At 32.0% G+C, this 14934-nt stretch overlaps 1 non-coding gene across 1 annotated transcript; it reads right to left on the bottom strand.

Moving 5' to 3' along the window:
• Positions 1–2215: 2215 nt before the first annotated feature.
• Positions 2216–2289, bottom strand: Trnat-agu (transfer RNA threonine (anticodon AGU)). The gene has a single exon. It is a non-coding gene; the product is annotated as a tRNA-Thr (tRNA).
• Positions 2290–14934: the final 12645 nt, after the last annotated feature.

Here is a 14934-nt window from a genome sequence, read left to right as displayed (position 1 = left end):
TGATACACCAGGGCAAATAAATTTACACCTCTTACAACAAGCCAAGTCTGATTATTTGTTTTTAATTAATTTTTCTAAATATTTGTTTTCTTACTAATGTTTTTGAAAAATTAATTTTAAGTGAGCTGTTTGTTGTTTTGCCCAGCGAGCACCTCGCTTCAATTTGTTTTGTCTTTATGTAGCGGTCGTTATAATTTATTAAACACGGGTATGTTTATGCGTTTGTTTTTAATTTTGCGGTTTTTGTTATTTTATTAGTACGCTGCGAAAAAATAAATAAAAAAAAAAAAAACCCAAAGAAATATTAGGTTATTTTAGGTTTTTTCTTTTAAACAGTACAAAAATTATGATGATAATATCAACTTATATTTAAGTTACATCGTGTTTTGTATGTGACGTGTCTTGGGGTGTACCGTCATTAACATTCGTTATCGTCCCTTTAATTAGCCAACTCTTTTCTGTCATAGTGATATTTGGGGGAGGGTGTATCTCTAATTTCAGAATTAAAAATTTTTTTTTAATTTATAACAAAATTAAAAATCCTGGTATTTTTTTACGACCTGCTTCAGCGTAGTATAAACACTCCCAACCTTCACATATTTAGAACGGCTTTTGAGGTTGGGGGGTGAGTATTTATTCCGAAAGCCGTTCTTAACATGGGGAGGTTGGAGGGAGGGGTCTATACTATGTTGAGGCAAGTCTTATAAAAAAAAATACCCCCCATATATATTTAAAACAGAAAAAAAAAAAAAACTGGATAAGTTAAAAAAAATTACCCCCCCCCGCCCCGTCTAATTTTTCCGTCCCAAAATTGAGAAACCGTTAGTTGGATAAGAAATGCGGGTAAATTTTTACTTTAACTACAACAACACCGACCAACAAAATTTGTTTTTGTAGGTTTTCGGGGTCGCTCGCTAACAACGAATCTGATATTCAAACGCGTAGCAAATTTACCGTTTCCATGGTATTAACCCCTGAACCCTCGCCAACTTACCGTCATCGTTTATGCTATCCTTACATGATGCGTTTGCGCATGGACGCGCGTAGTAAGGTGACTTGTCATATCGCGGAATAATTGTTTAGCAGACATTTGAAATAAGTTTTCAGAAACCCAAAAATGTGGTTCATTTTTCCGTGTTGCGTAGTTTTTAATGCTTTTTTAAGTGATCTAAAAAATTAGGTTTTTACTAGCGATTTACAAAAGTATTTTTATTTTTCGTTTTTTTATGAGGGGGGGGGAGGTATTCAATGTACAACATTTAACAGATGCTTCTGCAGTTTAATTTACCGTTTTTCCCGTAAGTAACGCAGTAACGCAAACGCACTGACATACACCGCGACCGCGCAGGAGAACTGTTTAATTTTTCACAAAAATTCTATTTACATTGGAGGGGAGGCTGTGAATGGGAGGGGCAGGGGGAGGGGTGGTGTCTGCGTGCGCGACCCCCCCCCCCCTGCCCCGTCCCTCCACCTCCAATGTAAATAGAATTTTTGTGAAAAATTAAACAGTTCTTCTGCGCGGTGTATGTCGGCGCGTTACTTACGGTAAATTGGTGGGGTGGGGGCGTTACTTTCGGAAAAACGGTAAATTAAACTGCAGAAGCACTTTTTGTACAAGTTCTATGATTGAATAACCCCCCCCCCAAAAAAAAGAAAAAAAACGAAAAATAAAAATGCTTTTGTAAACCGCTCGTGAAAACTTATATTTCTAGATCAATTAAAAAAGCATCAAAAACTACGTAACACAAAAAAATGAACATTTTTTTTTTGTTTCTGAAAACTTTATTTCAAATGTCTGCTAAACAATTATTCAGCGATGTATGTGACAAGTCACCTTACTACTCGCATCCATGCACGAACGTATCATGTAAGAATAGCATAAACGATGGCAGTGTGTTGGCACAAAATAGTGCGAGGCTTCAGGGGTTAATACCATGGAAACTGTAAATTTACGACGAGTTTGAATATCAGATTCGTTGTCAGCGACCCCGAAAACCCACCTAGAACCAAATTTTATTGGTCGGTGGGTGCTCTGTTGTAGTTAAAGTAAACATTTACCGAAATTAGCGCTCATTTTACATTTAAAATTGTTAAATTTATATAGATAAGTTTAACAATTTTTAGTAACGACGTCTCAATGTTTTTCTTGTGGGTCGTTTCAGTGGTCATCAACGGAGTACTAAAAAGATATAGATGTCAATGTCAACACCTACAGAGGCTCCAGGGGGATTCGAACCCTCGACCTCCAGTTTACTAGACTGGCGCTCTAACCAACTGAGCTATGGAGCCATATGAATTTTCGGCGTCGATAAAAAGTATTAAATAACTAACTTTATAACTCGATTCGTATTTATTTAAATAACGAATCCATCGTTTAAGTTATTTTTGTTTTATAAAGCAATTTTTATAACATTTCCAAATCTGTTCAAGTACGTCCAAATAAATTTACTAATTGAATTTGTTCAAGACGTCCAAATAAATTTACTAATTGAAGCCTTCTAAAGAAGATATATTTTTTTAAATAAATAATTTTTATACTGCACTAATTAATGTTGTTAATATTCTTTGTAAGGTTACGTATTTTTTATAACAATATTTAAAAAGAGAAATTGAAATTTTATTTTTATCATTCACTTAGTGTTAAAAAAATATTTTAACAATTTTATTATTAAAAAAAAAAATGAATATCAACAAAAATGAAGATTTATTAAAATCTTCATTTTTGTTGATATTCATTTTTTTTTTATCCTAACATTTTTTCTTAAATTTTTTTAAAAGCAATTCTTTAGATTCTAAAGGTCAGTGAAATAAAATCTAACGACGAGAAAGTTCGAATCGTCGGCTGTTTTTGTCTAAACCAACCTACACCGCGTTTGTCGTTTAACTATCATGGTTGCCTTTGTGAATCTGGAGATAACGAAAAGAAATTAACAAACCATTTTTACTTCAATTATTATTTTAAATAGATTCATTTTATTCGTGGGTTAAGGTAGCAAGGTGGGGTCCGAAAATCCAACCTCGTTCTAAGTTCGAGGAAAGATGGGTCACGTGTTACTCTGTCCCCGGTTGCAGAACCTATCCCCTTTGAATAAATTAAGTGCCGAGTTGTTAACTTCGGTCAACAGAAAACAACAAATAATTTTTTAGCGCTTTCTTCTACACTATCGGGACGAAACTTCGGAAATCGTAATACTTAATTTCATATGAAAACAATGATATCTACGTATCCTTCGTATTTAAAGATGATTATATCCAAACAAAAATCGATAAGGTAGAAACGATAATGTGAACGGATGGGGTCCGAAGATCCAGCCTCGTTCTGAGTTCTGCCAAAATTCACCACAGAATTACCCCACCCTATATGTAACACGATGTAACTTTATTATAAATTAATATTATCAGTAAAACTTTTGTACCAATTAAAAGAAGAAGGGCAAAATAAACCAGTAATAATTAAACATTTTTTTTTCATCGTGTTTACATAATTGGCGCTTTAAAATAACGTTCCCATATAGTAGACATTCCAAACGTGAAAACATACTCGTATTTAATAAATCTAGCAAAAATCAACTAATGGTCAGATTTTCGTGAAATTTTCGATACTTATCCATATTACATATAAAATGCAGTTTTCGTTAAATATATGAGGGGAAATATTTTTTAGTGCGTGTTCTCCCCTCCCCCATATTTATTTATTCGAAATTCGAACAAAATATATTTAAATCTATCGAAATTTCTATTTATTATGAAACATAAGAGTTCAAATAAGTAAAAAATATTTATTTTTTTAAAAATTTAAATATACATATTGAACAAAAATTTACTTTGAAGTTGCAATTAAAAAATTGATATAAACTTAATATTATTTTTATTTTATACAAACAGTTCAAATAATTATTTTTTTAATTAAACAGTTCAAATAAATATATTTTTTAAATTAAACAGTTCAAATAATTATATATTTTTTAATTAAACAGTTCAAAGAATTATATTTTTTTAATTAAACAGTTCAAAGAATTATATTTTTTTAATTAAACAGTTCAAATAATTATATTCTTTTAATTAAACAGTTCAAATAATTATTTTTTTTAATTAAACGGTTCAAATAATTATATATTTTTTAATTAAACAGTTCGAAGAATTATATCTTTTTAATCAAACATTTGAAATAATTATATTATTATTAATAATAATAGTTTTTTCGAATTAATATACAGGGTGTCCGTAAAGTTACTATACAGTCTTACCAGTAAATAAACCTGTAAAAAAATAAATAAATAAAACAATAAGACTGTATAGTAACTTTACGGACACCCTGTATACTATAATCAGTTGAATTGCCCAGAAAAAGAAACTTTGTAAACATTAATTAATTTTTAAAAGATTAAAACGATTAAAATTCCATTATTTCAAAATGTTCCGTTACAACATAGATTTTTAATTAATTGTGTTTAATTTTTTTTTTAATATTAACTTTTTACATAAACATGACTCTTGTCAGCTATTTTATCGACAGATTAAAACCAATTTGAAAATATTATTGCACAAATATTAAGCATTTTGTAGCCCCCCCCTCATATTTTGTTTGTCTCTTTTTACCCAACAAAATATGGAACCCCGTAGATAACCAAATGAACATTCAGTAAAACAGTATTTCAATACAAATGTTTATAATATTATTGATCGTCAAACTGTGTAAATCTTAAAACCTAACAAAATTATAACAAAGATTAATTATTAATTACAGTTTGAAGAAGATAAACAAAGGTTTTAAAAATCATTAAGTCGCTTCCGCTTTTCCATAGTCCGTATAGTTAACAAAAATATGACGTCACTGAACCATTCGGTCCATTTTCACAATCGTTTGTTATATATATATATAGACAAAATACTATTCAAAAACACCGAATATATGTCAACTTATGTCACGCTAACATATATTGAGCGAATTTCTAACAGTATTTTGTCTAGTTTTATATTTATAACACCTTTTTCCCGAACTTACCGTGTTAAAGAGAGAATCGGGCGCCATTTTGAATTTTCCAATACATCGGTAAACACTGTATGCTTTTCGAGCTGAATAAACATGTTACATTGAATAAAAACGCGAAAAATATATCCAGTTTGGTAGAAAAGTAACTTATTTTGCCTTTGATAACATGTATTTGTTATATATTTGTTTTTTTCGACAACTTTTTCGAATCTATGTGTACAGTAATACAAACCCCCAAAAATATATAATTATTTGAACTGTTTAATTAAAAAATATAATTCTTTGAACTGTTTAATTAAAAAAAATATAATTCTTTGAACTGTTTAATTAAAAATATAATTATTTGAACTGTTTAATTAAAAAAATATAATTATTTGAACTGTTTAATTAAAAAATATAATTATTTGAACTGTTTAATTTAAAAAAATATAATTATTTGAACTGTTTAATTAAAAATATAATTCTTTGAACTGTTTAATTAAAAAAATAAAATTATTTGAACTGTTTAATTAAAAAAATATAATTATTTGAACTGTTTAATTAAAAAAATATAATTATTTGAACTGTTTAATTTAAAAAGTATAATTCTTTTAACTTTTAATTAAAAAATATATAATTATTTGAACTGTCTAATTAAAAAAATATATAATTATTTGAACGGTTTAATTAAAAAAATATAATTATTTGAATTGTTTAATTAAAAAATAATTATTTGAACTGTTTTATTAAAAAATATAATTATTTGAACTGTTTAATTAAAAAAATCTGCTTCGAACCGTTAAAAAATCTAATTCTTTGAACTGTTTAATTAAAAAATTCTAAATTCTTTAAACTGTTGAATTTTTAAAAAATCTAAATTCTAATTCTTTGCAATGTTTAATTTTTTTTCCAAATCTAATTCTTTGAACTTTTTATTTTACTTTTTTAATTTTAATTCTTAAATTTTGTCTATAGTAATAAATATGATATATTTAAAGTGTTAATTTTTTTTTGTTGCCTGGGCACTCACAGAGTATGACGTAACACACCTTTACCCCGAACTCAGAACGAGGCTGGTTCTTCCGTTCACATTATCTGGTAGAAAATTATTTATTCAAGAAAATAAAAAATAGAATTTGATGAAAACGATCGTAAGACACAGGAGAGTTCAAAAGGGAAGTAATTTCCCGTTTTGATTTAAACAAGATGGCGGAAAATTTTCACCTGATAACACGATTAAAGTTTTTTCAAAACAACTTTAATCCTGTTATAAAAAGTTAGGATAATAATATTAAATGGGTTTGTATTACTGTACACATAGATTCGAAAAAGTTATCAAAAAACAAATACATAACAAATAAATGTTATCAAAGGCAAGATAAATTACTTTTCTACCTAACTGGATATGTTTTTAGTGTTTATATTTACTGTAACATGTTTATTTAGCTCGAAAAACATACAGCGTTTACCAATCTATTGGAAAATTTAAAATGGCGCCAGATTCTCTTTGACACGGTAAGTTTGGGAAAAGGAGTTATAAATAAAAAACTAGACAAAATACGGTTAAAAACTCGCTCAATATATGTTACCACCGTGATATAAGCAGACATATATGCGGTGGGTTTTTAACTTTATTTTGCATATTTTTAGTGTTGTTGTTTTTTTTTTTTTTATATACTAAATATTGTTTTTTTTAATCTTTTTTTACTAAAAATTTTGGGGTTTTTTGGTTATCCTGGCGCTCCGTACTTCTTTGTTTACCTTGGAAGTGACGTCACACAAATCTTATAATACGGATGGCTACAATTGTAAAAATAATTTGTTTTATTTTTCTTTCATTTTGAGCTCCTTTTTTCTCCCGTTTGTTTTTGTTTTCTACAATTAATAAACCAGTTTACAAGTAAAAAATAATTTGTTTTACTTGTATAGTTTTTTAACAGGTGCTTCCTTATGCAGTTTAATTAACCGTTTTAACATAAGTAACGTGCCGACATCAACCAAGCAGAAGAACTGTTTATTATTTTACACCGACACCGCTTCCCACCAAATGTAAACAGGTAATTTTAAAGAATTTTCCGATGGTAGAAAGGAAGCCCCCCCCCCCCAAAAAAAAATCACAAAGTGGGTGATCATTTTACGTTAAATTATTATAGAAAAGTGATCACCCACTTTTTAAAACTAACATTTCTTCATATCTTGGAAACTACTCGTTTGCCTTAATTTTAAACGTTATTTTCGTTTTCAGCGACCCCGAAAACCTTCAAGAGTGGTAATTTTAAAGGAATTTTTGAGGGTGGAGTAATTCTTCATATTTACCTTTTTTTTTAATTGAATTGTTAGGTGAAAGTACAGAATAGTTACAATACACCCTCTCTTCCCCATGTTAAATAATAGGTTTCTAAATAATAGCGTTAAAAAATAGCTCGGGTCGTAAAGTGCAGGACTGCAGGAGGACTGAGTACCTATAAAAGGTAACGCCGGATCGGAAAAAGAGCTCAAAATGAAAATAAAATAAATTCTCCGCTCAAAATAAGAAATGGGAGAAAAAAAAAAGTTAAACGGGAGAAAAAAGGAGCTCAAAATGAAAGAAAAATAAAACAAATTATTTTTACAATTGTAGCCATCCGTATTATAAGATTTGTGTGACGTCACTTCCAAGGTAAACAAAGAAGTGCGGAGCGTCAGGATAACCGTTTTTTTTTTTACTTAAAATATTTTTAAAGGTATATTTAGGGTGTTGACATGTAGCCGAACAAAAAAACAAAATAAATACAATCAATTTTATTTTTCATGGCATGGGGGCAAAGGGTAAAATTTGACACAACATTCAGCTCAATGGTGATTGGCTCAAGTAATCATAGTCTAGTGTGTTAGTTCAGATTCTTTAACAGAAAATTAATAAAATAAATAAATAAAAAGTAACGAGTCTTTCTTTTGTTAATTTAAAAAAAAGGGTCTGATTTACAATATACGGTAACATTCAATCGAACCTTTATATTCATAAAGACAAAATCCAAAATAATTTGCGTAAAATATCGTACATGGAAATCCGAGTTTTACGAATAACGGTAAGCTCATCGCATTTCAAAATAAAATATACTGTCTCTTAAATCAACGATAAAGATCTTTAAACACGATTCTAATTTATGGTATCAGTGTTAATCCAACGTAGAAGAATAATATTTAAGATTTTTAGAAAAACAAACAAGCAGTATTTTTTAATTGTTCTTTTTAATTTTTTTTTATGCGCATTGTTTTAAAGAACGATAACTCGATCAAGGAGTTTAGTCGAAATGCAGTTATCTTTCTTGGTAATGCACGTTTACGAAAATTGGCTGAAAATTGACTACGTTCTCGCACTAACCTTATTTCAAGTTAATTCAACTTTACACAATAGGCGCACCATATTTTTATTTACTGCTTATGTATATGCGATTTCAGGGCGTTTTATTAATTAACTATTATTATTTTTTAATTCAATTAAAAAAAAAAAACAAATTTCATAGCTAAGCTTAAAACTATGAAAGACGATAATGTGACACCATTTTGGAAAAGGAAGGTGCGGGATAACTTCAATTAGTGCAAATTTACGAGATTAAAAAAAAAAAATTCTTAATATGAGGAGTGGAGAGGTATTGGAAAAACTCCAATTATCTTTAAAATGATTTTATTTATAGAAATGAAACTTTTGGAGATTGTGCAGTTAAGAAGAAAAAAAAAACAGTACGACGGGTTTGCATTACTATGCACATAGATTCGAAAAAGTCGTCAAAAAATATATATAACAAATAAATGTTATCACTTTTCTACCTAACTGGATAATTTCTTAGTGTTTTTATTTAATTTAAAGCGTTTATTCAGCTCGAAAAAAACATACAGTATTTACCGATGTATTTGAAAATTACAAATGGCTCCCGACTCTCTGTTGAACACAGTAAGTGTGGGAAAATGAGTTAAACATAAAAAACTATACAAAATACTGTTAGAAACTCGCTCAATATATGTTACAGTGACATAGGCTGACATATATTCGGTGGGTTTTTAACAGTATTTTGTATAGTTTTTTATTTTTAACTCATTTTCCTTGACTTACTGTGTTCAACAGAGAGTCCAGTGCCATTTTTAATTTTCCATATTCAAGAATTCTGGGGAAAGAACTGAGTTGCAGAATTACTGCCTCATCAATCTCTTTCTGCTCTTTGTTAAAACCTTTGAATCATTAATCAAATCTAGCAATAGTCCACTTCCTTGTTTATGCTAAAATCTTTGTTTGGATTTAGGCAAATCCCTTCTGCTCTGGGTATCCTAATGTTCATCTCCAAACGCATTACTATACACTAAACAAGGCCAGTGTTCTGATTAGATGACGTATGTAATGTATTCCACATGAAATAATAAACTTGTTTGAAAATAAAGAAATAGATCATTAGCTACAAAGTATTTCATATCCTCTGCATTAATAAACCCATTAAATAATATCTCATGGGTCTGTGTTTTGCACCTCTATGTAACTTTGATAAATACACATTGAATTATATTTTTATCTACTATTAATCGAATATGTATTAAAATCAAATCTGTTATATAAAGGGCAGTTGTCTGTCTATCTGTATGTATGTATGTGTTAGTGATGGGACGATTCCAATATTTTTCCAGATTCCGATAAAATCACTGATTCCGATTCTTTATAAATTTCTAAATATTTACAATAAAGTTGTTATTTTTATCTGATTACCATAAAAATACATGTTCAGTTTGCAGATATTTTGCTGAAACTTGGAAAAAACACTTGTGGGAGTGATCTATAGATTTTAGTTTCACAGGTATTTTAAAACCAATAAATATTTATTGTTTTATTATAACCATCAACCGTGGAAGATTTTATTTTAAACAAAATCAAATAGAAAAAGAGATAATTAAATGGAATCGTTTTGGCATTAGAAAATAAATACAAATTTTCCAATTCCGATACCTCAAGAAGTTCCGATTTTTCTGATTCCCGATTCTAATTAATCGTCCCAACGCTAGTATGCATGTATGTATGTATGTATGTATGTGTTTTGATTGTAAAAACCTCAAACGCATGTACCATTTGCTTAAAAAAGCTTTTGGTCCTCAAACACTATCTACATCTCCCCTACTCTCAAGTGATGGAATTGCCCTTATAAAGGATCCTAACAAGATTCTCCTTCGTTGGATCGAGCATTATTCTAATCTCTTTGACAACCCCTCTAATGTTGATGAGGACGTCATCAATAAATTTTTATCACAACAGAAGCTTATTTATGAAATATCTGTGTTCCCATCTGAGAATGAAATTAGAGATGCAATCAAGGAAGTGAACGTTGGGAGGGCTCCAGGGCTTGATGGTATTCCTGTGGAAGTCCTCTTACATGGGGGTGATAAACTTGTTCATGAAATTCTTCATCTTATCACTGATGTCTGGAAGGGTGTTCCTGTCCATCAAGATTGGGTTGATGCAATTCTTATATCACTACAAGGGAAATGGGCCCAGGACCGACTGTGGAAGTTATCATGGGATAAGTTTGTTGGAAGCAGTTGGCAAAGTATTTTCCAGAGTTCTACTCAATAGATTGTTAAAGTATATTTGTCCATTCATCATTCCAGAAAGCCAAAGTAGCTTTCGTCCGGGCAGAGGAACCACGTACATGATCTTCTCTGCTTGGCAGTTGCAGGAGAAATGTACTGAACACCATGTTCCACTTTATCAGGTTTTTGTTGATTTGACTAAGGCTTTTGATACGGTGAATAGAAGTGCCCTATGGATAATTCTGGGGAAGTTGGGATGCCCACCTCAATTTCTACGATTACTCAGGGAGCTCCACATTAATATGAAGGCTTGCCTGAACTTCAACGGATGCCTATCGGAACCCATCTCGATCGACAATGGTGTGAAGCAGGGTGATATCCTAGCACCTACACTTTTTTCAATTTATTTTGCAACTATGTTATCGTATGTCTTTAGGGAATGTTCTCTAGGTGTTTATTTGCGTTTCAGAATCACAAGTAGGGTATTTGATCTTCGTCGTTTTCATGCTTCTACAAGGACCTTTCAGCACCTGGTTCGTGAATTGCTTTATGCGGATGATGCCGATCTTGTGGCCCATGGTGAGAGGGATATGCAGGGTATCATGGATCTTTTTTAGGGGGCCTGTGTGTCTTTTGAGCTTACTATTAGTCTTAAGAAGACTAAAGTCATGTTCACACCTCCACCCGGTAGTTTGTATGTGGAGCCAAATATTTTTGTTAACAACCAGAGACTTGCCGTGGTTGACACATTTGTGTATTTGGGTAGTAATCTCGCCAGAGATGGAACCCTGGATGCTGAGGTCAACTATAGGATACAGTGTGCCACTAAGGCTTTTGGTGGCTTGGAGAAGCGAGTATGGTCTGACAGGGGTATAACTATTCATGCAAAGATCAGTGTCTATCAGTCTTGTATTTTACCATCCCTGCTTTACGCTTCTGAGGCCTGGACAACTTATGGTAGACACATAAAAGTCATGGAGAGAGTGCACCAGAAATTCCTGAGACACATTCTGGGCATCAGGTAGAGCACTTATATACCTGATATGGATGTTCTCATGCGAGCTGACGTACCTTGTATCGAGAAGTTGATTATATGCAACCAGATGAGGTGGGCTGGACATCTGACAAGGATGGACGACGATAGATTGCCAAAGCGCCTGTTCTATGGCGAAATTACACAAGGAAAGCGTCCACAACATAAACTGAGGAAACACTTTAAGGATAACATCAAAGATAATCTTAAAGCTCTTGGTATTGACATGTTCAGTTGGGAAAGTGCTTCCAATGATCGTAAAAAGGGGCGCTCCTTGGTCTATCATGGCTGTGATAGTTTTGAGAAGAAAAAATATGAGTATGCAAAATGAAGCGTGATATCTGAAAGAAAAATCTGTCAAATATATCAGGTCTGTTGGAAGATTTCATGCAGAACCACACCTTTGATTTATGCAGTAAAATGACTTTATCCGGAGCTGGCCTAGCTAGCCACAAGCGTTCACATGGAGATCAATCTTTCTTTGATGGGGAAAACATTGCAGGGCACAGATGTTCTGTTTGCTCTGTGGTCTGTAAATCGAGTGGAGGCCTGAAGCGTCATATGAGCGTCCACAGTAGAGCAGCACCAGTTGGCATCCCTCAATCTCAGCTTAAGTATGACCTTTGCAACAGACTGGGTAAGAGCAGGGCTGGTCTGAGGAACCACCTTTGTTCCCACAGACAATAGGAATTGATGCATCTTGATCACATCTTCACATGTATATGTGTGTGTGTGTGTGTATAAGTGCATATATGTGTATATATTTAAAAAAAGATATTTCAAAAATACATGAAAATGAATGAGTAATCAACAATAAAGCAAGGGAAAGATGGTCTTTTTCTGTCAAGAAGTGACAATCACCATGTATGTATGTATGTATGTATGTATGTATGTAGAGAGGGCTCCCGTAAGCCGTGGTGAAGGCAACCTTTCTAGGAGAAGCAAATCTCTGATTTAAAAAACCATAAAGCGGAAGACCAGTACCCACATTAAGCTGGTCTGCAGTTTAATTTGTTGCTGGCTATCTTGCTCTTGCTTGTTGCTAGATCTCAACATTTTGAACCGAGAGAGAGACTTAGCTGTCGTACAAAGCTAAGATTCTGTAACATAGTCTTTGTATAGATACTCCCTCAGACATTTGGAATCATGGATTTTAAATGTCTGAGGGAGTGGCACTCGTCTGACAAGACGTTGCAATCATCATGAAGGTTTAAGGATCCTCTGAAAAAAACTTAAGATGCATGTTGATAACTGGAAAGCACGATCAGACAACTAATGACAATAAAGTACAAACATCAGAGAGAGATGTAAAGATTTCATAGAGCAGTATGTAGAACGTGCTGTCTTAAATCGTATTTTATGAAAGCAGGATAAAAGTATAGTGTCAGAACTGAAGTGGTCTGTATGTGATCGGTTTCCTCTGTCAAAAGCTGGATTTGTAAATCATCTTTAAATCACAAAACCAAAGACAGGATCGAGTGCTATGTTGTTATATTTGTGGTTTAATCTGCAAATCTAAAAGTGGCTTGACAAAACATCTGGGGATGTGAGAACCTTTACCGGAAAGAAAGTTTTTGTGTCACATATGTGAGCCTCCATGTGAGATTGAAGTTGAGTTAAAGAGCAACCTACATGCATAAAGCTACACAGCAGTTATCTGTAGAGATGGAAAACTTCTGTCAAGAAGAACCAATCAACATATATGTATGTCTAGCTAAAATTTAAAAAAAAACTACAAAACAAAGCCCCATAAAGCTGGTATATTCTTGAGAGGTGTTGTCTCGACTGAATAATATCTAAAATAAAAAAAATTATTTATTCTTTAAAGCTGAGAAAGTAGTGTTACATTTTTATCAATGAAATAGGATCACACATATTACATTTTCATCAATGAAACAGAGATCATACGTTACATTTTCATCAATGAAATAGAGATCACACATGTTACATTTTCATCAATTAAATAGAAATCATATGTTACATTTTCATCAATGAAACAGGGACCACACATCTTACATTTTCATCAATGAAACAGGGATCACACATGTTACATTTTCATCAATGAAATAGAGATCACACAAGTTACATTTTCATCAATGAAACAGGGATCACACACGTTACATTTTCATCAATGAAATAGAGATAACACATGTTACATTTTCATCAATGAAACAGGGACCACACATCTTACATTTTCATCAATGAAACAGGGATAACACATGTTACATTTTCATCAATAAAATAGAGATCACACATGTTACATTTTCATCAACGAAATAGGGATCACACGTTACATTTTCATCAATGAAATAGAGATCACAATGTTACATTTTCATCAATGAAATAGGGATCACACGTTACATTTTCATCAATGAAACAGGGATCACACATATTACATTTTCATCAATGAAATAGGTATCACACATGTTACATTTTCATCAATGAAATAGGGATCACACGGTACATTTTCATCAATGAAATAGAGATCACACATGTTACATTCTCAACCATGAGCGACCAAGAACTGAATGAAATAAAGTCTTTTTATCCAGACAATTTCTCTGTATCATCGCTTTTTTTCCCTTGTCCTTGTTTCATGATAGGCCACATCGTCTCATGTAGTGGTCGGTGATCTTCTCTGTAACTAAGACAAATAAAACTACTCATGCATGAAAATACAATTTTTTTTTTTCAAGGTTTTATTTGAGAGAATTTACTTATGGGGGCAGAGATAAATGTATCTTAATTATTATTTATTTATTAGTTTACTAACTTGTTCCTAAGAAATGGGCAATGCAATGGACAGCAATGTTTGCCAAGATTATTTACATTATTCGACATACCTCGTCCACACGGCTTAGCTTCCCAAAGAAGAATTGACTAAAAATCCTCTGTTTCTCTCACTCAAAACATAACATAATCTCATATCGTAATCATTTGACTATATGTTTTGACTGTTTCCTTCTGCTTCGAATCCACATCATGGGTTTCTGTGTACATTTCTGTTTGCCTTGGTTATCCTGACATGTACTTATGTGACCCTTATCAAAATTCACACTAGCTAACTTAATTGCTACTTACTGGCATAGGGTCCAAATATATAACAGTAGGACATGAATCTCACAGTTTCCAACAGTGGCAGAAAAAGCGAAAGACTAATTAAAAATCCTGAGATGATCAACGTACAAACACCCTGCATATTGAAAAGCACCAAATCATTTGATGTCAATGCAGACATTGACACATATATTTTGTGTAGTAAAATCGCATGTTACTCTGCTTGAGAGCGGGTGTGGATCCCAACATTGTATACTATAGTTTTCTTCTTCATCTTCTCTTCTGGCCATGTCATTGTCTCTCATATAGGCGGCTGCTGAAG

Source organism: Euprymna scolopes, chromosome 18 (assembly GCF_053919585.1).
Source record: "Euprymna scolopes isolate OS-2025 chromosome 18, ASM5391958v1, whole genome shotgun sequence".
Classification (NCBI taxonomy): domain Eukaryota; kingdom Metazoa; phylum Mollusca; class Cephalopoda; order Sepiida; family Sepiolidae; genus Euprymna; species Euprymna scolopes.
This window is presented reverse-complemented; position numbering and strand designations above follow the sequence as displayed.